The sequence below is a fragment of the Triturus cristatus genome, chromosome 4_1, assembly GCF_964204655.1.
Source record: "Triturus cristatus chromosome 4_1, aTriCri1.1, whole genome shotgun sequence".
Lineage (NCBI taxonomy): Eukaryota > Metazoa > Chordata > Amphibia > Caudata > Salamandridae > Triturus > Triturus cristatus.
In genome coordinates, this window is record NC_140585.1 from 148,347,811 (window position 1) to 148,372,789 (window position 24,979).

The window sequence follows — 24,979 nt, forward strand, 5'->3', positions numbered from 1 at the left end:
GCATTTACACAAACATGGCTGCCTCCAGCCTCTTTGTTTCAGGCCTGCAGGAGCGCAGCACATATCTTTGTGGATTTTTTGTGCTCTTAGGAGCCCAGCAATAAAGATGGACGCCTCTGATTCAAGAACAAAGGATAATTATCTTAGAAATGCGTTAATACTATTTAAAAAAAAAGAGAGAGAACAGGCATGGAATAGCGTTTGATGTCTGCCTCCACAAATCCAAGGAAAGGGAGAGCCGAAAGCTTGTTTTAAATCAGCTCCACCATAATATAGAAAATACATCTGTGGGCAATTTCTCGTCAGCACATTACATATAGGTGGGAGCTATTTACACAGGTGGTTCCATGGTGTAATGGTTAGCACTCTGGACTCTGAATCCAGCGATCCGAGTTCAAATCTCGGTGGGACCTATACTATTTTAGACATCCGTGTTTTGGTCTAGTAATTTGTAATGTTTTGAGTGACATAGAAGCCAGTGAGTGTGAGGCGGAAACAATGTTTGCTTATTATTTTTTTTTTAACATTTTCCCTGATTTTTCATTATCGCCTCCATCAGTCTCATTTATTTTAAACCATACTTGCCGCATTACACAGTGAAACGAGTAATACAAAAACATGAAACACACATGTGGATAACTGTTAGGATTAAAACGAATTAATTTACTTTAGTAACGTAATTTATTTAAAATTCTAAAAATACTATTACTTCTTTCAAAAGTGGTCAAAGGCCCCAGCGAGATTTGAACTCGCGACCCCTGGTTTACAAGACCAGTGCTCTAACCCCTGAGCTATGGAGCCATCTACCTGTAGAAGGATCCGATAAATACCTAATATCATCAGTCATATGCCGTGTAGTGTGGAAAGGTACCTTCAGCATTGCACGAACAATACCAATATCTGAATAAGAAGCAAACCGCTCTTTGTACCGAACTCCAGTACAGGGTCCTCACACAACAAAACTACCACAAACGGCGCAGCTGCCGCTTCAGATGGTGCAGCAGAGACACTTATAAACACCACAAACGACAATCTACACTCTGGAAACACAGCTCTAGAGCGTCAAGGACAGTACAACAGCGCCAAGAAACAGTACAGCTGCTCCGCACCAACCCGCGGCGCTTACTCGCTGAGTAACTTGGCAGAGGGAGTTTTTAAAACATAAATATTAATTTCGCTCCAGCCATGCAACAGGAGTCAGGGCGCGAGAGCCCATCTTCTTGCCTACACCTCATTGTATAGCGCCCACTATCCCAGACGATTGTTGTGGTAAGTTAGCTGTCAGCCCTACTGCTCGGGAGATGGAGGTAATGCTTTCTGTTGTAACTCTCTAAATTAACGCCCGCCTTGGCAAACTGCTGTAAATGACTCAAATATTTTCAGAATTATCTGCCAGCAAAAAGATGCATGTATTAACCATAAACAGTAAAAGTAAAATCACACAAACACTATTTATTAGTTATGTATCTACTCCTCCTTTTCCGGGGGTATTTCTGTAATTAGTCATGTACAAGAGCATTTATAAGTAGCCTCGATAATATAGCAAGCAGTGTTGACATGACCTGGATAGGCGAACGAGGAATGTGTTTTGTTCTAAATACCCAAAGAGCATACGAGGTGGAGTTAACACTCGGGTGAGTTCCGTTTTAAAAAAAAAAAAGAATTTAAGATTTGAACAAATTTAAAAATGGTAAAAAGTCGACTCTGGTGGGACTCGAACCCACAACCTTTGAATGCCTCCTCAGCCAGTCTAGAAGTCCAATGCGCTATCCATTGCGCCACAGAGCCGCACATGTTGCATATACTCCGGTTCCCGCCCAGATACGTGTGCGGTGATGGTGTCAAGTGTGTGCACAGAGTGCAGTGTGCAAGTGCTGCGCCCCGGACCCCCTGGAGCAGTTACTGGAGGCAGCGGCGGAGCAGAGACCCGGGGCTCCCACCCTCGCCTCGCGCCGCTAAAGGCTCACATTTCACTCGGACCTGGGGGCCGGCAGGGTGATGATGGAGGGTGCAGCGGCGGACAGCCACCAGCAGGGGGCGGGAGGGCAGGAGCAGCGCAGAGGGGGGGAGCCGCAGGCGGAGGAAGAGACAAAGACTCAGACGGGAGGAGAGGGGGGTCACACAAAAGGAAGAGGTGGGTGGGAGGGTGAAGGACATGTCAAGATGGAGGGGTGTAACAGAAGGGAGGCGGGTGGGAAAGAAGGCGCTAGTGGGGGTGTTAGAGATAAGGGAGGGGGCAAGTGTAAATGAAAGGAGAGTGGACCACGCAGGAAGGCAGAGGAAAGGACAGGTTTATATGTTTAATGCAGTTTTATATAGCGCGAACTTTACCCAAGGGTGTCAGAGCGCTTTACAATACAAGTGGCACTGGGTGTGCAAGAGGGCGGGGTATAGAAGTGTAAAGGAAGATTGGGTGCATTTAGAAATACAGGGGGGCAGCCGAGGACTGTGGCACGGGAGGAAGAGGAGGTGAGTGGGGAAAGGGATGTGGCGGAGGGAAGTTGTGCCCTCTGTGCACGGGATGCACGTGTTAAGGGATGCATAAAATGAGGCAGATGACGAGGCAAGGAACGTGGGGGGGTTGTGGGGAGCGGGTGGGGGGTAGAAACCAGAGAAGGAAATATTGCAGGTCAATCCAGGTGAAGGTTCCACAGAATAAAGAAGAGTGGCGCAGGCATGCCCAGGCGGGGGTAGGGATGAATGGTGAAGGGAAATGCCCAGATGGAGAGAATATAGAAATGAATGAGGTGAGCAAGGGACATTCCCAGGCGTGGAATAAGTACACATTACACGAGATAAGTAAGGAAGGGACGTGCCCAGACAGAGTATTTAGAAAGGAAACGAGATGAATGAGTAAGGGACATGCCCAGACATGCAATAAGTACATTTTACATGCGATAAGTAAGGGACTTGCCCAGACAAGACAATGTGGACGTGAAAAAGAAAGATGGGTAAGGGACATGCCCAGACAGGGAGCATGTAGAAATGTGGAGATGAGCAAGGGACATGCCCAGTCTTGGAACAAGTACACATTACATGAGATAAGTACTGGACTTGCCCAGACTTGGAATAAGTTCACATTCTATGAGATAAGTATTGGACTTGCCCAGGCTTGCAATAAGTACGCATTATAAGAGATAAGTACTGGACTTGCCCAGACTTGGAATAAGTACGCATTACATGAGATAAGTTTTGTACTTGACCAGACTTGGACTAAGTACGCATTACGTGAGATAAGTACTAGACTTGTCCCGACTTGGAATATATACGCATTACACGAGAAAAGTACTGGACTTGCCCCGACTTGGAATAAATATGCATTACGTGAGATAAGTACTGGACTTGTCCCGACTTGGAATATATACGCATTACATGAGATAAGTACTGGACTTGCCCCGACTTGGAAAAGGTACGCATTACATGAGATAAGTATTGGACTTGCCCCGACTTGGAATAAGTACAGATTCTATGAGATAAGTGGACTGGAGTAGAGTGTCGTGGAGTGGTGTACGATGTAGTTTAGAATGGAGGGGAGTGGCATAGAGTGTCATGGAGTGTTATAAGTGGAGGGGGTGGCATAGAGCGGGGTGGCATAGAGTGGGGTGGCACAGAGGGGAGTAGTGTAGGGTGGAGTGGCATAGAGTGGAGTTGCTTAGGGTGGAGCAGAGTGTCATAAAGTGGAGGGGCATAGAGTGGAGGGTCATAGAGTATTATGGAGCTGAGTAGAGTGGAGTAGAGTGGCGTAGAGTGGAGGAGATTAGGGTGGCATATAGTGGGGCGTCAGTGGAGTGGACTGTCATATAGAGTACAGTAGGATAGAGTGGAGAGTCGCAGATTAGAATGTCAGAGTGGAATTCTGTAGAGTGGAGGGTCGTAGAGTAGAGGGGCATAGGCATAGAGTGGAGGGTTCTACAGTGGAGGGGCATAGAGTGTCGTGGCGTAGCATAGAGTGAAGTGTCAAAGAGGGGTAGAGTAGGATGGAGTGGAGTAGAGTAGAGTGGTGCAGAGTAAAGTGTCATTGTTGGAAAACGAGGCAGCATCTGTGAGGCCTGTACAAATAACATGACTACATTTGTCCTTCACTGGGAACCAAACACCCAATTGTAGCGCCTGACTCTCAGAGGGTAGCGTTGCAGAGCAGTCTGAGGCTTACTCAAGGGAGGTGGTGTGGGCTAGTAATCGCCATTTGCAGGTGCGCAGAAATAACACTCAATAATTGATTGTCCAGTCTGCACTTTGCTTTATAAAAATAAGAGTACATTTATTAAACACACACACTACTCAATACTATGCACCAATTTACAAATATACATAAGCTGTTGGAATTACTTTGTGACATTGCTTAACATCTCCACCCCTCCTGCAGGGGGGTTGGGGTCTAGTACCACCACTCCCATGTATGCACATCACATTGCCCCCATTGCAGTTAGTTGAACATAACCTGGAGCGAGGGCCCTGCGCGCTGGCACCATTCCAGCGGCGACCCCCCCCCCCCCATTATCTCAACAATCATTAAAAATAGGTAACCCTGCCTTGGTGACACACAACCCTGACTGAGCCTTTCCTACTGACCATGACGTATACACCTCTACATCTTAAGGGCTAGCAGTCTGGGTTCTTCACCTAAGCGCAGCAGCAAGAATACACGTGTAAGCATCACTTTAGAATGGCAGTACTCAGCACATTTGTGGATCATTAGAATGTAGATTGACAGTACTCATCACATTTGTGGATCATTAGAATGCATTGCAATTACAGCCCCTAAAGGCGTCACAGATGAAATCACAGGATTACGCATACACAGGCAGACACCCTGGCAGGAATGTCAGACAACATAACACCACTTTGCTTACACCCGCACTTCACATTACACATGTGACCTTCAGTCCCTCTAAAAGAAATAACTGTTATAAAAGCATTTCTGCTGCAATTACACCTCTTCACCTCCAGGGGATGCCCTTCTCCAGACATCTCCAACTCAGCCCTTCACTCCGTGATGCTCTTCTCAATACACCCTCAGCTGTAGAAGAAAAGTTTCAGCCTAAAAGGTGTTTGAATGTTGATGAGCTCTTGAGGGGTTATTCTTTTCAAGTCCCCATGTGACTTAGGGAGGGACTCCTCTTCGTGCTGGGGGCTGGGGGGAGGGGGAGACTGCGCTTCTCCAGCAGCTCCCCCAGCACCTTTGCACACATATGGTGGTGACCCCGTTCTCCTGGGGCCACCACAAGCAGGGAAAACGCTGTGTTGCCCTTGCAGGCCGGTCCTGACCTGCAAGGCATTATGGGAATAGCCGCATATTAGAGCAGCGGCTCTCCCGCTGCTTTGGGGAGAGCTGCGAAGTGGGCCTCCGGCCGCGTCTGCCGCCCTTAGGAGGGTCCGGTCCCACCCGGACCCCCAGGTGAGTAAGACGGCTCGGGGAGCCCACCCCTGGCCGCTTATGCAGATTTTCGGGGCCCGGTCCCACAGGGCTCCTGGCACCACTTCTCCTTCCTCTTTGCGGGGGCCCGGTCCCACACGGGCCCTCTGCTGCTTTGGCACTGCTGGAGGTGGGGGCAGCCCACCCCCGGCTTCTCCCACTGGCTCCCGGCCTGGCCTCTTGAGTGCGGCCGGGGGAGCCAGCACTGCTCTTCTGGTCTGCCTGTTCCGGCGGGCAGACGCGGCGGCTGTAGCAGGACCGGCGAGTCTTTGATGGAGTGCGACGGCACTCCCCCCTGCCTTCCTGCATGTCGAGGCCCGGGGACGGGGTCCCGGGCCCCTGGGCCAGCATTTCTCTTCACGGGAAGCGCGATGGCGCTCCCCGCCTGATCTTCTTTTCAGGGCCCGGAGATGGGGTCTCGGGCCCCCTTTGGCATATCTTCACGGGGTGCGTGACTTCGGGGGGGCCCGGGGATGGGGTCCGGGGCCACTGGGGCACATTTTCACGGGGTTCGCGACGGCGCACCCCGATTTCGTTGGGGCCCGGGGATGGGGTCCCGGGCCCCCTCTGCCATCTTCACGGGGAGCGCAACGGCGCTCCCCGGTTTCTCTCCGTTGGGGACCACGGTGGGCTCCTGGCACCCCACTCGGCTCTTTCACGGGGAGCGAGACGGTGCCCCCCTACTTCTTTTGGGTACAGCCCCGGGACCTGACCCACCCCGGGGGCACGTCATAGACCAGCGGCGGAGCCCTACGCGCTTCGTCGTCGATGCCTCCAGAGGTCAAAGGTCGCCTACCTTCTGGGGGGTGTATCTCAGGCCCCAGGAGTCCGATTTGGATGATCTTGGCCTCTTCTTGCTCCTTGTGGTGCTCCCCAACCACTGGGAGCTCTCTCTTTCTCCCTCCTTGTCTCCAAGAGGGTGCACTCTGCAGGGAGCAGTCTTCACTAGCTCCCTGCACCAGCCCTTCGCCTGCTCTCCTCCTGGGCCTCTCTTGTCCCTGCGCAGCGGCTCCTGCTTCTGCGCACTGGCCCTGGTCTCTTCACCTGCCGCTGTTCAGGATCCTGGGGGGCAGTCAGGGGGTTCCTCCTTCCAACTGCCCATTGCGCCAGGCTCCAACACCTTCTGCCTCAGCAGACCACACCCCAGAGAGAGCTTCTATTCCTGTGCAATCACTTTTTAAAAGTTGAGTTGGGGGCTGGCAGTAAGTCTCGGTCTGTCCTATCAAACAGTGACACATCACTTCACTGACCCTGCTCCCTCCTTCCTGCCCAGCCTCTGGGTTTGTTCAAAATGGCGTCGTCCAGGGTCTCTTGCCACATGGTCTCTGAAAAAGCCCCTTCCCCCCTCTCTGCCTTCCCTCCTTGGTGCAGCCTGGTGCCTGGCATCCAGTGATAGCTGCTGATGGATGAGCCTGTAGCCCCACCCATCTTCTCTTCGTGGAGAGGAGGCCTTAGCTTGTGGAAGAAAGGTTATCAACTCATCTTGCGGAGGTCAGCCCTCAGCCATGGTCTGGTTATGGCTGGCTCAGAGAAATATGACAGTTCTGGATGACCCAAAAGCAGTACAAATATGGACTCCGCAGAATACTCTTTCTCACATCCGTTACAGTGGACATTAGTGCGTGTCTGGAATCTGCAGACCTTATGAAAGCTACTCTAGCCCATGGGCTCCACCCCCCTATAGGGGAATAATGAAGTGAAAAACAGTAAAACACACTGACTTTCTCTGGCATGTTCCTTCCCAGTGTATAAAGCCTATTCCATGTCACCACCCAATTCTGCATAAGTCCTGCCACACCAGTCTATCTGCACCTGCTCCTTGGCTGTGCACGCTAGGAATCTCCCCTGCGCAGCCCCTACACATGTGCACACGCATGTACACCTGTGTCTGCATGTAACCAGCCCGGTGTCCCTTACTCCAGCTGCTGCGCAGTGGCCTGGTCAAGCCAGGGGGACACAAGTAAAATCCCCATGTAGTCAAATTCATCCTGAGTTCACTGTGGGTGAGTCCCAACTTATGAGGCTCCCCCACAGTAAAAGCTCAACAATTAGGTGTTCAAAAAGCGAAAAATCCGGGCGGCCCATAGTGTCAGAACCACCTTCTAACAGTCATACATTGGAGTAAAGTGTCATAGAATGGAGTAGAGTAGAGTGGGAATAAAGTGTCAGTGTGGAGTACAGTGAAGTGGCATGAGTGTTGTAGAGTGGCATGGAGTATCATAGAGTGGAGTAAAGTGTTTTAGGGAGGAGGTGCGTTGAGTGTCATAGAGTAGAGTGTCATGGAGTAGGATAGAGTGGAGTCTCATAAAGATGAGTGTCCTTGAGTGGCGTGAAGTAGTGTAAAGTGGAGTGGAGTGTCAGAAAGTGAAGGAAAGTGTCCTAGAGTAGAGTAGAGTGCCAAAGAGTAGAGTGGTGTAGAGTGGGGTGGCACATAGTGTCATGGAGTGTTGTAAAGTGTCGTAGAGTGGAGGGTCATAGATTGGAGAGCCGGAGAATGGAGGGGCTTAGAGTGCTATGGAGTAGATTGTCATAGAGTGGGGGTATAGAGTGTCATAAAGTGGAATAGCGTGCTGAGGAGGGCGCATAGTGAAAGGGCATAAAGTGGCATAGATTGGCGTGGAGTGGTGTAGAGCGTAGAGCAGAGGGGCATAGAGTGTAGTAAAGTGTCATGGAGTGACGTAGTGTAGAGTGGAGTAGAGTGGCGTAGAGTGGAGTAGAATGTCATAGCATGGGGTAAAGTGTTGTTGAAAGGAGTGTCATAGAGTGGTGTCACAGAAAGGAATATCAGAGTGAAGTGGCACAGTGTGGAGTAGAGTCAGAGTGGAGTAGAGTCACAGAATGCAGTGGAGTAGAGTCACAGAGTGCAGTGGAGTAGAGTCACAGAGTGCAGTGGAGTAGAGTGGTATAGAGAGGAGTAGAGTGTATTAGAGTGGAATAGAGAGGAGTGAAATAGCATAGCGTGGAGTACAGTGTCGTAGAGCAGAGTGGCGTGGAGTAGTCAGAGTGGAATAGAGTCACAGAGTGGCGTGGCGTGGAGTAGAGTGGCGTGGAGTAGAGTCACAGAGTGCAGTGGAGTGGAGTAGAGTGTCATAAAAGGGAGAGGTGTAGAGTGGTATAGAGAAGAGTAGAGTGGATTATAGAGGAGTAGAGAGGAGTGAAATAGCATAACATGGAGTAGAGTGTCATAGAGCAGAGTGGAGTGGCATACAGTGTTGTAGAGTGGGGTGTTGTAGAGTGGGTGGCATAGAGTGTCGTAAAGTAGCATACAGTGTTGTAGATTGGAGTGTTGCAGAGTGGAGTGTCAGAGTGGAGTGTGGTAGAGTGGCCTAGAGTGCAGTGGTATAGAGTGGCGTAGACTGGGGTGGCGCAGAGTGTCATAGAATGTAGTAGAGTGGAGTGTCAGAGTGGAGTAGATTGGCCCTAGAGTAGAGTTGTGTAGAGTGTTGTAGCATTGAGTGTCGTAGAGTGGAGGAGCATAGAGTGACAAAGTGCAGTAGAGTGTCATAGCGTGAAGTGCCATAGAGTGGACTGTGCGTGGTGTGGTAGTGCACTGCCATTACAGACAACAACATTTTCAATTCAATTGACCATTACATTTGCACAGACACACAGTTTTACTGATAAAACTATACAGCACACAAACGATAATGTTTGGAAATGGCATCACCTACTCTTGATGTATTTTAATATTTGTTTCCAGCATACTTCAGAATTACAAAAAAAAATGCTTAATTTGTTCTTTTTTAATTCTTATATATTCTAAAATATTTGAAACAGTTCTTATACATTATTCAGATCAAGGGAGGAGGGAGGTAGAAGGAGCTGCGATCCATTCAGCTTCCTATTAGTCAGTCAAAATCAAAGGGGAAAGGATCACTTGTACCTGCAGCCAGGCTCCACTGTGTTCTATCCGTCAGTATTTATAAAACCCTCATTCACGTAGACAGGTCATGTGGTGGTTTATCTTGGTTCTCCGCCTGTATCAAATACGTGACAGCATCATCATTGGGTCTCTTTTTGTGTATACTTCCTCCACCTGGAGGGAACCACTGGTTTTTACAGTAGTGATCAGGAATAAGTGGTGAGTGAAAGGTGCTCAAGTGAAGTGCATTATTTAAAAAGTGGTCCTCATACTACCTAAAAATACATTTTATTCCGTTTGGTGTATGGGGAGGCTATATGAAAGTAAGCTTCGTGCAGGGAGGAACTGTTTATGAGTCTACTGCACTATAGTAGTCCAATCCAATGGTCGACATGTTTCAGCCCCTTTGGGTGCCCCTAAAGGGTCAGGGGGCTTTCTTTAGGACCTAAAAAACAATATAGGAATTGGGTATTTTCCAAATCCAGAGTGGAATTAGTCGGAGTATGATTACTCTGAACTTAAGGTCAATAGTACCTTGAGAAGTCCTGATAGGGCTTCAACGGGCGGCTGACAGCGCTAAATCCTGCTCTTCTGCAGATTGCACAACTTGTGCTGGCACTGGTTTCAGTGTCCCGGGACTACTATAGTGCAGTAGACTCATAAACAGTTCCTACTTTAAAAAATAGTGGTTCCCTCCAGGTGGAGGAAGCATACAAAAAGAGATCCAATGATGATGCTGTCATGTATCTGATACAGGTGGAGAATCAAGATAAACCGCCACACGACCTGCCTACGTGAATGAGGGTTTTTTAAGTACTGACGGACAGAACATAGTGGACCCTGGTTGCAGGTACAAGTGATCCATTCCCCTTTGATTTTGACTGTTCTTATACAGACAGTTACATTTTATTGTGTGCTGGAAAAAAAGCCTTTCATTTTACACCTCAGATTGTCAGATACTGGGACGACTCTTGGTGGCGGACCTCGCTGGGAGCTGCCCCGACACCCACAAACTACGCAGGCAATCTGGGGTTCATTCTGGACTCAACGCTCTCTATGACCCAGCAAGTCAACACGGTCTCCTCCTCCTGCTTCAACACCCTCCGAATGCTCCGCAAAATCTACAGATGGATCCCCACCGAAACCAGGAGAACGGTCACCCAGGCCCTCGTCAGCAGCAGGCTGGACTACGGCAACCTCCTCTACGAAGGAACCTCGACCACACTCTAGAAGAGACTCCAACGCATACAGAACGCCTCCGCACGCCTCATCCTCGGACTCCCCCACCACAGCCACATCACCACCCACCTAAGAGATCTGCATTGGCTCCCGGTCAATAAGAGAATCACCTTTAAACTCCTTACCCATGCTCACAAAGCCCTCCACAACTGCCGGACCAGCATACCTCAACAAACGACTGTCCTTCTACACCCCGAACCGCCAGTTTTGCTCCGCCGACCGCGCCCTCGCCACCGTCCCACGCATCCGCCAAACGACCACCAGCGGCAGATCATTCTCCTACCTCGCCGCATAGACATGGAACACCCTCCCCACCCACCTGCGCCACACCCAGGACCTGTTGACCTTCAGGAGACGTCTCAAGATCTGGCTGTTCGACCAATAGCTGCCGCCTCCACCTCCCATCCCCACCCCTTAGCGCCTTGAGACCCTCAAGGGTGAGTATTGTGCTCTACAAATACTTGATTGATTGATTGATACATCCTCTCACTTTGAAGTCAGAGAAAGAAAACTAAACACCAAGCTCTCTCTGGAAACAGAGCCTGACATTTAACCTCTGTCTTTTTAAAGCACAGCAAATGTGACAAGATAAGAACAACATCTAAAGGCCTATTTACAGAAAGGTAGCACTTGTGGAAGAATACAGTGAACAGGCTATGATCCACAGGAGTGACAAAGTCATTTTGCACAGCCTAAAACAAATAAAGCCAACAAATAGAAAGCAAGCAAACGTGAGCTACAAACCACAAAGCTAATGGTAAGCCATGGGCGGAATGCATTCTTATGTCAGCTGTCAGAATGTCCCCAAGAAGTCTTAGCAACCAGGCAGCTGCGGCGTCTGAGCTTAAAAGCACCAGTGCAGGGAACACCCAGAGAGGAGGGTGCATTTATTACAATAAAGGTCTTGGACTAACCCTCCTCACTCATAGAGTGTCACAGGGTGTTACGCAGATGGCATAAACATGTATTCAACTATAGGAGGTACACATATACAAAGTGAATATCTTGGGGCAAAATAGATTATAAAAGAAATGGACAAAGGACTGCCAGAGGAAGGGTGGTCTAGAAATGTAGTCATGGTAAGCAAATTTGTAAGGGACTTGTTCACGAGCCTCTGAAAGCGCAATAGTTCATACGAGCGAGTTTTGTGGGGTTTGTAGCACCATAAACTCGGATGTGCGGGCGGGGGAGTCTGGAACGTAAGAGATTGTTGACTATTTGTTCTCATTTCCGATCACTAGTGTGAACGCCCGCCACCTGTCTCCTAGAGAGTAGATGGCCTGAGCAGAGGATAGACTAGAGAGAGAACACCCTGGCAGTACCACAGCTGAAGAGTAACCCTTATACCCGACGCCATCAGTTCGTCCTGGCCTGGTCTGTAGCCAAATGCATGCTGCACCAATAGATACAGCATGCTGCAGTGCAAAAACTACAAGTCCCATAATGCAGCAGCTGTTGTCTGAATAAACAGGACTAGCATGCGACCATGGGAACGCACCACACGTCGTTCAGATAGGCCAGACAACCAAGTAACAAATATACTTGTAAGTCTACTTAACAGTACATCACACGTTTTTAAAATATATTTATGAAAGGATACTACACCAAGCGTGATTTTACTTGTGCAATATTCGCCACCTTGAGTCGCATTAAAATGTATGGAATTATTAACGAAAAACGCCCAGACCTGTATGATGATGGCGTGTTCGTGTTCAGAAAAACGATGTAAAGGGGCGCCACCCTGTGGCCGCAGTGAAGAATACTCAATATCTGTGACAAAATGTCCATGTTTAAAAACCGCCATAGCACAGCAATCAACTAGTGCCACGTGTTGGTTTGTTTTGACTCCTCACGTCAATTATTTATTATCGCCGCGTTGTTAAAACCTTTTCAGCAGATAAGCAGCAGTGGCGTTGCACTTACGGGTCTTTTAAGTCATTTGAAGTGAGAAATAAAGAACGTGAGAATAATTTTGCTTGCAAAAGACTCCCGTACATCAAAACCAAATGAACGTGTATGTCTGGTCTCTGATCACACCACATGAGTCATCCTTTCACAGGACACTGCAGGTGGTTCTATGGTGTAATGGTTAGCACTCTGGACTTTGAATCCAGCGATCCGAGTTCAAATCTCGGTAGGACCTTTCAATTTTTGATGTGGTAAATTTCGTTTTTTATAATTTCAAGAGACGTCTTTTCGGTGTTACCTGATAACACCGAGGTGATTAAACATACGTATCCCTTCACATGTGTTTGCTGTTATATTGCTGCTTTGCTTTTTCTTTTTTTCAAAGTTTTATGCTGCATTATCATTCCTTAACACTTTTCCGTTTTAGCTCCCACTTACTTTTTGGATTTGTCCATCCATGCCTTGCTGCATGAAAAAAATATCCCTTTTTTGACAGCTCTCTATCCTGTACACTGCCCATCATGCAGGCAATCCTAGGCATATTTTAACATCAAAGAGAACACGAAAAGTGACATGAAATAATTAAAAAAAAATGTAAAGTAATAAAAAAAGCAAAACATCACTAAATTTGAGTCAAGTAGTGGATTAGCACTCCAATATATTTGAAGAAGTTCCTCTCAGAAACTGAAGATGCGACTTCCACTGTGATGGGACTATCTTCTGAAATATTTACAGCTTCCAGGAGCTTCTATACACACAGCAACTTTCGAAGGAGTTGCATTTATAATGATAGATCTAGCCCTTCATACCAGGTGTGGCATTTTGCATGTGGTTAGTGCATAGCTGCCAAGGTTATAGATTGCTATGTGTAACATTTTCATAATTCCAGTGTAATTATGAGTGACATTTCAACGACTATGAGTGACATTTTCTTGCAAGCAACATCAAGCATTGATGAAGGGGGAAACATATAAATATCAGAACTTTCGCCCATTTGAGCAACGGGAAACTCTAAGGAGATCTTAAAACGATTGCAAAGCACCAGCAACGGAAGGGCACTGACCTAGTGCCAGTGTAACCTGATTGTTCTGTTAAACAAATGTGTAACCAATACAGCCCCACAGCCAGCAGCTGTCAGAGAGCTACTACACATCACTGGCACTGACTATGTGGCTCTGATGACAATGACGCTGGCGCTGAAAGTAATTGGACTGGCACCAGCGGAGGAGAAGGAGAGGGAGCGTTGGGCGATGGTTAGTTAAAATCCAAGATTATGTGAAAACAAGCAAATTGTGCTGATGAAATAAAAACAGAGATTGTGCTAGTAAAATTATAGAGTATCAAAGAGGATCACTACTCACTATCCAGTCTAACGCCTGATGTGTGGTACTTGGCCGGGCGAGTAACACTACACTACACTAAGGTACTGCTGCATAGAAGCTAGTACAAATAACTAGTACATCAATGTGGTATGCGTATAATGGAATAACATCAATTTTAGCTCTAACCCTGATTTTAACCATAACCAGAAACCTCTCCATTTGAGTCCTGGTGTTAGTTTACCTTGATTAAACCCTCCCTTTCTTAATTATTTCCAGAAAAATCCCATGTCGCTGTGTCCCACATTTCCGAGATTGCACTTGTACAGTATTCCTACTGAAGGCACTTTTATCCGGGTTATCTGGAAAATGTCTTACTCTGCCTTTTGCATTGAATTTTATCAACTTAACCAAGGTTCTGGGCCTTGATGACCCCACAATGTGTGTGCATGGGAATTCATGGTTGAGAGTGAAATGCACGTTTCGTCCACACACCAGCCCTCTTCTTTATCAAAGGATCTCGGCAAATGAACTGCATCCTTATCTAAATTAAATACGTGCATCAGAGTCGTGCTTTAGACTTCAGGTCTTTCTGCTTCTTTCATCTTAACACGGTCATCGATTTGAGCAGCCAAGGGTTGTTAAGGATCTCAAGGGTGAGATACATATTGCCTCCGATACAATATTTTCCAATGGAGCGAGCGTTTAATGCGTGCGTGGAGCATGCCATCATAAGACCTGCTCTGCAAAAATCTGCACTGGTTTACTTTACATTTATTGGTAAAATGCCTTCCATATTGTGCGTAGAACATCAAGGAGTGAGAGAGCGACTAATGGCCCGATTCACTTCAAACAAAAATGTACGTGCAGACATATTCATTAATCCGTGGCGTGGTGTCGGGTGATATCTGTTTCATTGTGAACTCAGAGCCAACCATAAGCCTGCCGAGAGCAGAGCGCCTGGCGTGCTGCCACTCCAGACCAGCTTTAGTTTCAATTGTTAATATTGGTGCATTATTATTAGCACACTGCATGACAGCTGAGGAGGCGCTATTTGGCGTTATGCGGGACTTTGCATTTCAGTGCGGTGATGCGGACCACCACACTGAAATGCGTTAGTTTAACGTCTGATGAGTAGTTTTTGGCAGGGCTGTGAGTGAGAGCTCTGCCGACCAACAAATGTGTGATTCTCATTTGCAATGAGTAAGACACAAGCTTACTGGATATAAGAAGTTAAGAATCTGGGGCGGAGCACTGGGCCCTAACATCTAATCTCTTATTCAAGTCGTCAAAGATTTTTCCCCAATGGTCGTATGGACCTTTGTTAGCTGACGCGAAGCATTGAAAGGGAGAAAAATCAACATTACATCTCTAACTTATGGAGCCAATGTGACCTCACAATAACAATAGTTATCACTGAATATGGTTAAAGAGTTTTATTTTGGTCTGCCAATCAATCCAGTATATTTCCAAACCAAAAATAAGTTCAGTAATGCAGCAATGCAAAAGGTAAGAGGAAAAACCTCAGTAGGTTAAAGCGCAACAAAATGACACATGGAATTGCAATAATGACAATTGTATAACTATTCCGTTCCCCCAGCCGCTGTCCTTGCTCACCCTATGTTCACGGAACATTAGTGGTCTCTCTCAGAAATTCACAGATTCAGAGATCCATTCTTTCATTTTTGGTCATGACTTAATTGCCCTTCAGGAAACCTGGGCTTCTCAAACCAGCCCAGTTATTGGTTTCATTGAATTCTGGAAACCGGCAATCAGAACTTGTCTCTACGGCCACCCTAAAGGTGGTCTGTCGATATATGTTTCAAATAACCTAAAAGGCCCGATTGAGATACTGACCTTTGACGAAGACTGGTTACTTGGTGTTAAAATTAGTGCATGGAACAATCAGCGTTCTCTTTTACTCCTTAATGTTTATATCAACCCTAATACCCGTTCAAAAAAGGCCCATATAACGCGTTTAATGAAAATTGTGTGTGACCTGGTGGTGGATTATCCCAATTTTGATTACATTATTACTGGAGATTTCAACACTAACTTTTTCCAGGGTAATTCCACCGATTACGAAGGGCTTTTTCCATCAACAACCCCGGAAGTCAAGGCCCAGTCCAAACCCCCAAACCAAGTGTATTGTGGCCTTGGTGAGCTTTGTGTGCTACAATTTTTAAGTATTGGTTTTCTGGTAATGAACGGCAGATCTACGAATGATACTCCTCCCAATTGGTCCTGGTCAAATGGCCGCAAATGCTCCTACTTAGATTACACCATCTGACGCTAAACCCAATTTACTAAACAAAGTGGACTGCTTTTAGCATCAGAAAACTGCACCATTTTAAAGTAGGAGAAATGCTTTTGTTTCTCCTTCCTTTTCCGACTTTGCATGTGTGCTGCACTGTACAGCACGCATACAAAGAGGGAAGACGTTAGAATGTAGTCTTAGCATAGCATTTTGTATTGGAAAGGAACCCTTACAGTAAAAAATCTATGCTAGACTCACGGACCCACCCTTGCACCCTCACGCAAAGGTGGCTCCGTGGTGCATGGCAGCTGATTTCAGCACAGGCACTAGGGAGAGGGGAGGAGAGTGCCTTATTTTAGTAAATTAGGTGCTCTCCTCCTCTCTCCTTTCCACACAGCGCAGCACAGCATTTATGGCTGCTGCACTGCGCTGTGTGACAAAAGTAGAAAATCTCCCCCAAAGGGTTTAGCATAAAGCTTCATACTTGCAAGAATAGGGCAAGCAGAGAGGTTGGTACCTCTCTAAAACCAAATCTCCTCTACCTTCAGCTATGCAAACAATATATAAATAAATCTTTCTCTAGCCAACGTAAATAATAATAATAAACCTGCAAGGGAAAGAGAAAACATGCTGGCGAAGCAAAAGCATTTCAACTGAGGCCTGTAGTCAAGTATACTTTAGTTAAGTATTTAATGTGCACTTTCAAATACATGCAAACTTTTAACTTTAAAATAACTGCAACATCTGATCAAAAGAATACATGTTTACATAGGCAAATAGGTCTTGAAGTGTAAATGTAAAACATGAATAAAGAAATACATGTGTTCATGTTTAAATAAAATAATAATGCACACGTGTATATAAATCACTAATTTCTACAGTGAATACATTTCATTGATGCATTTAAATGGCTAACACACGTGAATAAAGTCACGGCACACAGTGAATATAATGTAAGTGCAGTATATAATTACAACTCTGTGATCTGTAAGGGTGGAGCCAGATAATCATGCTCCACCACATAAATCATCCTTTCCAGCTGCAGATCAGCTGGTTCCATGGTGTAATGGTTAGCACTCTGGACTTTAAATCCAGCGATCCGAGTTCAAATCTCGGTGGAACCATTCCTTTTGGAAGTGGTGACAGTATTTTCGTTTTTGCTTGAATATCCAGAGGTGAGCTTTGCATAATTATATATATCACTTAATAAGGGTAAATATACTTTTGTTCCTTCAAAGACAGTCGTCCCGTGTCCCTTCTCATGTAGCTGCTTTCATATTGCTTCTTTGCTTTTTTTATTTCACAGTTTCAAAGTAGAGTCATGGCTTTCCGAAGCAGTGGATTAGCACTCCAATGTATCCGCAGAAGTTTGTCTGAGAAACTGAAGAGGTCCACTATGACACTTCCACTGTGATGGGATTACCTGCTGAAATATTTACAGCTTCCAGGAGCTTCTATACACACAGCAACTTTGGAAGGAGTTGCATTTATAATGAAAGCTCCGGCCCTTCATACCCGGGGTGGCATTTTGCGTGTTGTGTGTGAGTGCTCTGCCTGACCAACAAATGTGTGATTCTCATTTGCAATGAGTGAGACACGAGCTTGCAGGATATAAGAAGTTAAGAATCTGGAGCGGAGCACTGGGCCCTAGCATCTAATCTCTAATTTAAGTCGTCAAAGATTTTTCCCCATTGCTCGTATGGACCTTTGTTAGCTGACACGAAGCAATGAAAGGGAGAAAAATCAACATTACATCTCTAATTTATGGAGCCAATGTGACCTCACAATAACAATAGTTATCACTGAATATGGTTAATAGTTTTATTTTGGTCTGCCAATCAATCCAGTATATATCCAAACCAAAAATAAGTTCAGTAATACAGCAATGCAAAAGGTAAGCTGAAAAACCCCAGTAGGTTAAAGTGCAACAAAATGACACATGGAATTGCAATAATCACAATTGTATAAACACAGAAGAAAGCAAACAGGTGATCCATAAATTTAGGAAAGGACGTTTCTCTTCTCTAAACATAAATCAAATATAGGGTCACCTATCAAGAGTCTCTAAAACAGGAGCACAGAAGAAAAAGTCAGCATGATTAGACTTCAGTAAAATTCCCAAAATAAAAGGAAATAAGGGGGAGATTTACTAAGTTTTTACACCATGATTGCATCACAAAAGTGACGCAGATTGGTGCAAATTCTTTTTTTCATGAGTTACTTTCCAGCACTAAACTTGTGTAGTGCTGGAATATAACGTGAAAGTAATGCAAAGCAGCTCATAGCGCTGTTTTGCATTACTTAGCGCCCTGGGGGCGTACCATGGGTGGAGCATGGGCGTTCCCAAGCAACCACCCAAGGTTTCTGACGCTAAACCCAATTTACTAAACAAAGTAGGCTGCTTTTAGCTTCAGAAAACTGCACCATTTAAAAGTAGGCAGAAAGTAGGAGAAATGCTTTTGTTTCTCCGTCCTTTTCCGACTTTGCATGTGTGCTGCACTGTACAGCACGCATACAAAGAGGGAAGACGTTAGAATGTAGTCTCAGCATAGCATTTTGTATTGGAAAGGAACCCTTACAGTAAAAAATCTATGCTAGACTCACGGACCCACCCTTGCACCCTCACGCAAAGGTGGCTCCGTGGTGCATGGCAGCTGATTTCAGCGCAGGCACTAGGGAGAGGGGAGGAGAGTGCCTTATTTTAGTAAATTAGGAGCTCTCCTCCTCTCTCCTTTCCACACAGCGCAGCACAGCATTTATGGCTGCTGCACTGCGCTGTGTGAAAAAAGTAGAAAATCTCCCCCAAAGGGTTTAGCATAAAGCTTCATACTTGCAAGAATACGACAAGCAGAGAGGTCGGTACCTCTCTAAATCCAAATCTCCTCTACCTTCAGCTATGCAAACAATATATAAATAAATCTTTCTCTAGCCAACGTAAATAATAATAATAAACCTGCAAGGGAAAGAGAAAACATGCTGGAGAAGCAAAAGCATTTCAACTGAGGCCTGTAGTCAAGTATACTTTAGTTAAGTATTTAATGTGCACTTTCAAATATATGCAAACTTTTAACTTTAAAATAACTGCAACATCTGATCAAAAGAATACATGTTTACATATGCAAATAGGTCTTGAAGTGTAAATGTAAAACATGAATAAAGAAATACATGTGTTCATGTTTAAATTAAATAATAATGCACATGAGTATATAAATCACTAATTTCTATAGTGAATACATTTCATTGATGCATTTAAATGGTTAACACATGTGAATAAAGTCACAGCACACAGTGAATATGATGTAAGTGCAGTATATAATTACTAATTACATCTGTGTGATGTGTGAGGGTGGAGTCAAATGACACTGCTCCACCACATAAATCATCTGTTCCAAGCATACATCAGCTGGTTCCATGGTGTAATGGTTAGCACTCTGGACTTTGAATCCAGCGATCCGAGTTCAAATCTCGGTGGAACCTTTCCCTTTGGAAGTGGTGACAGTATTTTCCTTTTTACCTGAATATCCAGGGGTGAGCTTTGCATAATTATATATATCACTTAATAAGGGTAAATATACATTTGTTGCGTCAAAGACAGTCGTCCCGTGTCCCTTCTCATGTAGTTGCTTTCATATTGCTGCTTTGCTTTTTTTATTTCACAGTTTCAAAGTAGAGTCATGGCTTTCCGAAGTAGTGGATTAGCACTCCAATGTATCCGCAGAAGTTTGTCTGAGAAACTGAAGAGGTCCACTATGACACTTCCACTGTGATGGGATTACCTGCTGAAATATTTACAGCTTCCAGGAGCTTCTATACACACAGCAACTTTGGAAGGAGTTGCATTTATAATGAAAGCTCCAGCCCTTCATACCCGGGGTGGCATTTTGCGTGTTGTGTGTGAGTGCTCTGCCTGACCAACAAATGTGTGATTCTCATTTGCAATGAGTGAGACACGAGCTTGCAGGATATAAGAAGTTAAGAATCTGGAGCGGAGCACTGGGCCCTAGCATCTAATCTCTAATTTAAGTCGTCAAAGATTTTTCCCCATTGCTCGTATGGACCTTTGTTAGCTGACACGAAGCAATGAAAGGGAGAAAAATCAACATTACATCTCTAATTTATGGAGCCAATGTGACCTCACAATAACAATAGTTATCACTGAATATGGTTAATAGTTTTATTTTGGTCTGCCAATCAATCCAGTATATATCCAAACCAAAAATAAGTTCAGTAATGCAGCAATGCAAAAGGTAAGAGGAAAAACCTCAGTAGGTTAAAGTGCAACAAAATGACACATGGAATTGCAATAATCACAATTGTATAAACACAGAAGAAAGCAAACAGGTGATCCATAAATTTAGGAAAGGACGTTTCTCTTCTCTAAACATAAATCAAATATAGGGTCACCTATCAAGAGTCTCTAAAACAGGAGCACAGAAGAAAAAGTCAGCATGATTAGACTTCAGTAAAATTCCCAAAATAAAAGGAAATAAGGGGGAGATTTACTAAGTTTTTACACCATGACTGCATCACAAAAGTGACGCAGATTGGTGCAAATTCTTTTTTTCATGAGTTACTTTCCAGCACTAAACTTGTGTAGTGCTGGAATATAACGTGAAAGTAATGCAAAGCAGCTCATAGCGCTGTTTTGCATTACTTAGCGCCCTGGGGGCGTACCATGGGTGGAGCATGGGCGTTCCCAAGCAACCACCCAAGGTTTCTGACGCTAAACCCAATTTACTAAACAAAGTAGGCTGCTTTTAGCTTCAGAAAACTGCACCATTTTAAAGTAGGCAGAAAGTAGGAGAAATGCTTTCGTTTCTCCGTCCTTTTCCGACTTTGCATGTGTGCTGCACTGTACAGCACGCATACAAAGAGGGAAGACGTTAGAATGTAGTCTTAGCATAGCATTTTGTATTGGAAAGGAACCCTTACAGTAAAAAATCTATGCTAGACTCACGGACCCACCCTTGCACCCTCACGCAAAGGTGGCTCCGTGGTGCATGGCAGCTGATTTCAGCGCAGGCACTAGGGAGAGGGGAGGAGAGTGCCTTATTTTAGTAAATTAGGAGCTCTCCTCCTCTCTCCTTTCCACACAGCGCAGCACAGCATTTATGGCTGCTGCACTGCGCTGTGTGAAAAAAGTAGAAAATCTCCCCCAAAGGGTTTAGCATAAAGCTTCATACTTGCAAGAATAGGGCAAGCAGAGAGGTTGGTACCTCTCTAAAACCAAATCTCCTCTACCTTCAGCTATGCAAACAATATATAAATAAATCTTTCTCTAGCTAACGTATATAATGATAATAAACCTGCAAGGGAAAGAGAAAACATGCTGGCGAAGCAAAAGCATTTCAACTGAGGACTGTAGTCAAGTATACTTTAGTTAAGTATTTAATGTGCACTTTCCAATATATGCAAACTTTTAACTTTAAAATAACTGCAACATCTGATCAAAAGAATACATGTTTACATAGGCAAATAGGTCTTGAAGTGTAAATGTAAAACATGAATAAAGAAATACATGTGTTCATGTTTAAATTAAATAATAATGCACATGAGTATATAAATCACTAATTTCTATAGTGAATACATTTCATTGATGCATTTAAATGGTTAACACATGTGAATAAAGTCACAGCACACAGTGAATATAATGTAAGTGCAGTATATAATTACTAATTACATCTGTGTGATGTGTGAGGGTGGAGTCACATGACACTGCTCCACCACATAAATCATCTGTTCCAAACATTCATCAGCTGGTTCCATGGTGTAATGGTTAGCACTCTGGACTTTGAATCCAGCGATCCGAGTTCAAATCTCGGTGGAACCTTTCCTTTTGGAAATGGTGACAGTATTTTCGTTTTTACCTGAATATCCAGGGGTGAGCTTTGCATAATTATATATATCACTTAATAAGGGTAAATATACTTTTGTTGCGTCAAAGACAGTCGTCCCGTGTCCCTTCTCATGTAGTTGCTTTCATATTGCTGCTTTGCTTTTTTTATTTCACAGTTTCAAAGTAGAGTCATGGCTTTCCGAAGTAGTGGATTAGCACTCCAATGTATCCGCAGAAGTTTGTCTGAGAAACTGAAGAGGTCCACTATGACACTTCCACTGTGATGGGATTACCTGCTGAAATATTTACAGCTTCCAGGAGCTTCTATACACACAGCAACTTTGGAAGGAGTTGCATTTATAATGAAAGCTCCAGCCCTTCATACCCGGGGTGGCATTTTGCGTGTTGTGAGTGAGTGCTCTGCCTGACCAACAAATGTGTGATTCTCATTTGCAATGAGTGAGACACGAGCTTGCAGGATATAAGAAGTTAAGAATCTGGAGCGGAGCACTGGGCCCTAACATCTAATCTCTTATTTAAGTCGTCAAAGATTTTTCCCCATTGCTCGTATGGACCTTTGTTAGTTGACACGAAGCAATGAAAGGGAGAAAAATCAACATTACATCTCTAATTTATGGAGCCAATGTGACCTCACAATAACAATAGTTATCACTGAATATGGTTAATAGTTTTATTTTGGTCTGCCAATCAATCCAGTATATATCCAAACCAAAAATAAGTTCAGTAATGCAGCAATGCAAAAGGTAAGCTGAAAAACCCCAGTAGGTTAAAGTGCAACAAAATGACACATGGAATTGCAATAATCACAATTGTATAAACACAGAAGAAAGCAAACAGGTGATCCATCAATTTAGGAAAGGACGTTTCTCTTCTCTAAACATAAATCAAATATAGGGTCACCTATCAAGAGTCTCTAAAACAGGAGCACAGAAGAAAAAGTCAGCATGATTAGACTTCAGTAAAATTCCCAAAATAAAAGGAAATAAGGGGGAGATTTACTAAGTTTTTACACCATGATTGCATCACAAAAGTGACGCAGATTGGTGCAAATTCTTTTTTTGATGATTTACTTTCCAGCACTAAACTTGTGTAGTGCTGGAATATAACGTGAAAGTAATGCAAAGCAGCTCATAGCGCTGTTTTGCATTACTTAGCGCCCTGGGGGCGTACCATAGGTGGAGCATGGCCGTTCCCAAGCAACCACCCAAGGTTTCTGACGCTAAACCCAATTTACTAAATAAAGTAGGCTGCTTTTAGGGTCAGAAAACTACGCCATTTTAAAGTAGGCAGAAAGTAGGAGAAATGCTTTCGTTTCTCCGCCCTTTTCCGACTTTGCATGTGTGCTGCACTGTACAGCACGCATACAAAGAGGGAAGACGTTAGAAGGTAGTCTTAGCATAGCATTTTGTATTGGAAAGGAACCCTTACAGTAAAAAATCTATGCTAGACTCACGGACCCACCCTTGCACCCTCACGCAAAGGTGGCTCTGTGGTGCATGGCAGCTGATTTCAGCGCAGGCACTAGGGAGAGGGGAGGAGAGTGCCTTATTTTAGTAAATTAGGAGCTCTCCTCCTCTCTCCTTTCCACACAGCGCAGCACAGCATTTATGGCTGCTGCACTGCGCTGTGTGAAAAAAGTAGAAAATCTCCCCCAAAGGGTTTAGCATAAAGCTTCATACTTGCAAGAATAGGGCAAGCAGAGAGGTCGGTACCTCTCTAAAACCAAATCTCCTCTACCTTCAGCTATGCAAACAATATATAAATAAATCTTTCTCTAGCCAACGTAAATAATGATAATAAACCTGCAAGGGAAAGAGAAAACATGCTGGCGAAGCAAAAGCATTTCAACTGAGGCCTGTAGTCAAGTATACTTTAGTTAAGTATTTAATGTGCACTTTCAAATACATGCAAACTTTTAACTTTAAAATAACTGCAACATCTGATCAAAAGAATACATGTTTACATAGGCAAATAGGTCCTGAAGTGTAAATGTAAAACATGAATAAAGAAATACATGTGTTCATGTTTAAATTAAATAATAATGCACATGAGTATATAAATCACTAATTTCTATAGTGAATACATTTCATTGATGCATTTAAATGGTTAACACATGTGAATAAAGTCACAGCACACAGTGAATATAATGTAAGTGCAGTATATAATTTCTAATTACATCTGTGTGCTGTGTGAGGGTGGAGTCAAATGACACTGCTTCACCACATAAATCATCTGTTCCAAGCATATATCAACTGGTTCCATGGTGTAATGGTTAGCACTCTGGACTTTGAATCCAGCGATCCGAGTTCAAATCTCGGTGGAACCTTTCCCTTTGGAAGTGGTGACAGTATTTTCGTTTTTACCTGAATATCCAGGGGTGAGCTTTGCATAATTATATATCTCACTTAATAAGGGTAAATATACTTTTGTTCCTTCAAAGACAGTCGTCCCGTGCCCCTTCTCATGTAGTTGCTTTCATAATGCTGCTTTGCTTTTTTTATTTCACAGTTTCAAAGTAGAGTCATGGCTTTCCGAAGCAGTGGATTAGCACTCCAATGTATCCGCAGAAGTTTGTCTGAGAAACTGAAGAGGTCCACTATGACACTTCCACTGTGATGGGATTACCTGCTGAAATATTTACAGCTTCCAGGAGCTTCTATACACACAGCAACTTTGGAAGGAGTTGCATTTATAATGAAAGCTCCAGCCCTTTATACCCGGGGTGGCATTTTGCGTGTTGTGAGTGAGTGCTCTGCCTGACCAACAAATGTGTGATTCTCATTTGCAATGAGTGAGACACGAGCTTGCAGGATATAAGAAGTTAAGAATCTGGAGCGGAGCACCGGGCCCTAACATCTAATCTCTTATTCAAGTCGTCAAATATTCTTCCCCATTGCTCATATGGACCTTTGTTAGCTGACGCGAAGCATTGAAAGGGAGAAAAATCAACATTACATCTCTAACTTATGGAGCCAATGTGACCTCACAATAACAATAGTTATCACTGAATATGGTTAATAGTTTTATTTTGGTCTGCCAATCAATCCAGTATATATCCAAACCAAAAATACGTTCAGTAATGCAGCAATGCAAAAGGTAAGAGGAAAAACCTCAGTAGGTT

General features: G+C 44.5%; 7 non-coding genes across 7 annotated transcripts; 5 read left to right on the forward strand and 2 right to left on the reverse strand.

Annotated features, from left to right (window-relative positions):
- Positions 1-341: 341 nt before the first annotated feature.
- TRNAQ-CUG (transfer RNA glutamine (anticodon CUG)) lies at positions 342-413 on the forward strand. The gene has a single exon. It is a non-coding gene; the product is annotated as a tRNA-Gln (tRNA).
- A 315-nt stretch (positions 414-728) lies between these two features.
- On the reverse strand, positions 729-801 carry TRNAT-UGU (transfer RNA threonine (anticodon UGU)). The gene has a single exon. It is a non-coding gene; the product is annotated as a tRNA-Thr (tRNA).
- An 898-nt stretch (positions 802-1,699) lies between these two features.
- On the reverse strand, positions 1,700-1,788 carry TRNAR-UCU (transfer RNA arginine (anticodon UCU)). Its single transcript is given in 2 exon segments — positions 1,700-1,735; positions 1,752-1,788. It is a non-coding gene; the product is annotated as a tRNA-Arg (tRNA).
- A 10,800-nt stretch (positions 1,789-12,588) lies between these two features.
- Positions 12,589-12,660, forward strand: TRNAQ-UUG (transfer RNA glutamine (anticodon UUG)). Its single transcript has one exon. It is a non-coding gene; the product is annotated as a tRNA-Gln (tRNA).
- A 6,746-nt stretch (positions 12,661-19,406) lies between these two features.
- On the forward strand, positions 19,407-19,478 carry TRNAQ-UUG (transfer RNA glutamine (anticodon UUG)). Its single transcript has one exon. It is a non-coding gene; the product is annotated as a tRNA-Gln (tRNA).
- A 2,281-nt stretch (positions 19,479-21,759) lies between these two features.
- On the forward strand, positions 21,760-21,831 carry TRNAQ-UUG (transfer RNA glutamine (anticodon UUG)). The gene has a single exon. It is a non-coding gene; the product is annotated as a tRNA-Gln (tRNA).
- A 2,281-nt stretch (positions 21,832-24,112) lies between these two features.
- Positions 24,113-24,184, forward strand: TRNAQ-UUG (transfer RNA glutamine (anticodon UUG)). The gene has a single exon. It is a non-coding gene; the product is annotated as a tRNA-Gln (tRNA).
- Positions 24,185-24,979: the final 795 nt, after the last annotated feature.